Below are 3,767 nucleotides of genomic sequence, written 5' to 3' on the forward strand. Positions count from 1 at the left end.
CTTCTGTGCAGGGCACTCCTGAGTCAGACAGGAACTGCCAGACAGAGCATTGCTACAGTCATCTCTGACAACGTGTCTGAAAGGAGCGAAGTTACTCCAAGTAACCAGATATTCTTTCTGCCTTCCCAAGTTAATAATATCACACAGGGTGTTTTATTTCAACTGGCAAGCCATGCAGGTGGAAGAGGAACCCCCCCCCCCAAATGCAGACTGGGGGTCCTGCTCAGGTGCTGCTTCTGGTTTTAAGATACTAGCAAGGTCCATCCAGAGAACTCCCAGGCCCTTATTGGTTTCCAAGCAGGTAGTATAGGTGAGTGTCAATAGGCCATTAGAGTTCCCTTGAATGCAGGCCCCTAGCCAGGATTTTGTGGCTTGTGGGGCAATTTTCCCCTAGGTGGGGTTGAAGTTCTCAGTGCAGAAAGAAAAGACATTTATCTAATAGAAAGCTGTGACCAGGACAGAACTCTGAACTGCAAGCTGTCAACCACTTCAGATGACAGTTCTCAGCCGCTGCAAGTTAATCACTTCTGCCAGCCTCCACAACAATTCTGATAACAAGCCGGCAGATGCGGGACTTCCACAGTCAAGGAAGCTAACACTTAGGCAGAAAAACTCTCTTAAAGGAGGCCAGTTTCTTAACACGGAGCTAGAAGTGCCCTAGAGGTCACCTACTCCAACCCCCTTGCTCAGTGCGGGAATCAGTCAATTACAGCACCCCGCTCTGCTTAAAGGAGCACATGCCTTTTAAAAATGTTTTTAAATGATTGGGGGGGGGGAAACATTTACAGGAGAAATTCTCGTGGGACTGAGCCTTTAAGAATGGGGGTAGAGCCCCCCAAAGCCCCACCTGGCCATGGGCCTGCTTGCATGCCCACCACATTTACAGCATGTACCACCCATCCTGTTTGGTCCAGCCCATCTTGTGGTGACACCTTTTTTTCTTCTAGGAGCCAAGCCAGCTGTGCTCTGTAGGCAGATTCTCTCAATCAGAGTGGAAACCTAAGGACCCGAGTCACTCTAGCACAGGAGCCCTCGACATCCCCAACCTTTTTGAGCCTACGGGCGCCTTTGGAATTCTGACAGAGCCATGGTGGGTGCAGCAGCAAAATGGCTGCCACAAAAATGGCTGCTGCAGAAGGCGGAGCCAGCCTCAAAATGGTTGCCACAGCTTAGCTTCCGTCACACTGTGCAGATCCTTGTGTTGTGCTGGCAGCTGCCGCCGAGGCAATGTCTTAAAAAATCTGCACAGCCAATAAAATCTGCACAGCCAATCAGATCTCCAGCCGCCAATCAGAAGCCTTGCTGGGCAAAAGCCCTACCTGGCCCCGCCCACTTCTTAAAAACACTTGGCAGGTGCCAGAAAAGGTGTTGGCACCGTGTAGGGGACCCCTGCCCCAGAATTTCAATGTTCTTTCTCGCAGTCTGTTTCCCAAGCCTGCCCTGTACCTTAAAGCCCCCTATTCAGTGATAGCCCCGTCTCTAGATATGGACACCAGCCTCTCCTCCTACGGAACTACATGCCCCACTCATTTATTCAGTTATTTCCTTCCTTTATACCCAGCCTTTTACCCCCAATGAGGATCAGAAGCTGCTTATCTCATTCTCCTCTCCTCTATTTTATCCTCACAACAACCCTGCGAGGTAGTTTGGGCTGAAAGGGTACGAGACTTCCCCAAGGTTACCTGAACATATATGAAACTGCCTTCTACTGAATTAGACCCTTGGTCCATCAAGGTCAGTCTTGTGTACTCCAGGGGTGGCCAAACTGCAGCTCAGGAGCCACATGCGGCTCTTTCACACAGTCTAAGAAGCTGAAGTGGACCGGTTCTATGAAGACCTACAACACCTCATAGAACTAACACCAAAAAATGATGTCCTCCTCATCATAGGGGACTGGAATGCTAAAGTAGGAAGTCAAAAGGTAACCGGAACTAATAAAATATTATGGTTAAAAAAAAAAAGGTAACCGGAATAACAGACAAGTTTGGCCTTGGAGAACAAAATATTAAACCGCTGTGCAATCTTGTTTCGTTTATAGTTCAATTAAAATCTGTTTAATCTATTTTAACTGTTGTTGTCATCCTCTCTGGGCCCATTAAATAGTGTAATAGTGAACTTTCGCATACAATATCTCAAAATAAATGCACATCTCCAGTGATTTAAATAGGTTTCAATGAGAATGGGTCCCTTACTGTCCATTACAAACTTAATCACTGACTGGCTTTAGTGATTCTGAAGTTCTTCCTTCTCCAAATTCAGCTAAACATAGAGTTGCTGGCAAATGGCAGGAGCCTGAGGAGGTGGAAACTGGCATGAAAGCTGTGGCATGACACCGCGACGTCATTTCCATTTGAAACCTAGAAGCAACATCACCATAGGTAAAGGTAAAGGTTCCCTTGCTCGAAAGCCAGTCGAATCTGACTCTAGGGTTGCGGTGCTCATCTCCGTTTCAAAGCCGAAGAGCCAGCGCTGTCCGAAGACATTTCCGTGGTCATGTGGCCGGCATGACTAGATGCCAAGGTGCATGGAACGCTGTTACCTTCCCACCGAAGTGGTACCTATTTATCTATTTGCAATTTCTTGCTTTCGAACTTCTGGGTTGGCAGGAGCTGGAACTAGAGATGGGACGTCACTCCATCATGCGGCACACTCGGGTCTCGGACTGCTGAACTACCAACCTTCCACAGCCTGCAGTTCAGCATCTTAACCACTTGAGCCACCGCAGCTCCTAACATCACCATAGAGATGGTTAAAAACTATAGTAATCCGGGAAATCCCTAGAGCACCGTGCGGACATGGTGATGTCACTTCCAGATTTTTGGACATTGTAGCATCTCACACAATGCTGTTCCACCCTACCCTTTTTTGCTTCTGCTCCCAATGCCGAAGGCAGGAGGTTGGCCACTAAAGCGGGCAACCTGGGAGCTCTAGCCAAACAAAGCCGCATGGTAATCTGGGACAAGACATTGCCCCTAATAGCATTTCCTGTTTCCGTAAAGCCGTTGCACAGACTAACCTTTCCCAGCACGCCTTTCCAGTGCAAACGGATGAAGTCCTCTCAAGCCCAGGACTGCAGAAGGTCATTACGATCTTTGCAAGAGCTTGCACTTGGAAATTATTATTCAGTGCTAAATAAAGTGTGCAAAAAGTCAATAACCGAACAATTACTAGAACAATAGGACACACAGACGGCCCTGACTAGACTCATTCTAAGTATGTGAGTACGTCCAAACATTCTGGAATGAAAGTATGCCCATCTAGGAGGATGATAATACCATCAGCTGCAGACACATCTTTGGAATGAATTAGTCATTCCTTCATTTGCTGAGTATAAAACCAGACCCCCTCAGTCATGCGTCGTGTGGAGCCACATAGGGTTGGATCCAGCCAGCTTTTCCATGCAAGCTTGCCTAATTTTCCTCCTTACTACAGCCTCCATCCCACATGGATCCCATGATACCCAGCATAGCCTTTGAAGCACTCAGAGGGGCTCCACCAGAGGAAGAGCTGGCTGGATCCAGCCCAGACCCTTGTATCTCCCGTCCCCCTAAAGGACTCTGTTCCTAACAGAAGGGTAACACATTGTCGTTTAAGAAAAAATCACACACAAAGCTGCTCCAAGCTGCTTGAAATAACACAGGTCTTGGGATCAGAGGTCATTTCGGGGGGGAACGCGGGGGGGAATGCAGTTCCCCCGGGTGAGGTACCGGGGGGCGGGGCACATGACAAAGCCCCGCCCCCTGCTTCCGGCAGCCCCGCTTCCGGCC

The sequence above is a fragment of the Gekko japonicus genome, unplaced genomic scaffold, assembly GCF_001447785.1.
Source record: "Gekko japonicus isolate JY-2015 unplaced genomic scaffold, Gekko_japonicus_V1.1 scaffold2142, whole genome shotgun sequence".
Taxonomy (NCBI): domain Eukaryota; kingdom Metazoa; phylum Chordata; class Lepidosauria; order Squamata; family Gekkonidae; genus Gekko; species Gekko japonicus.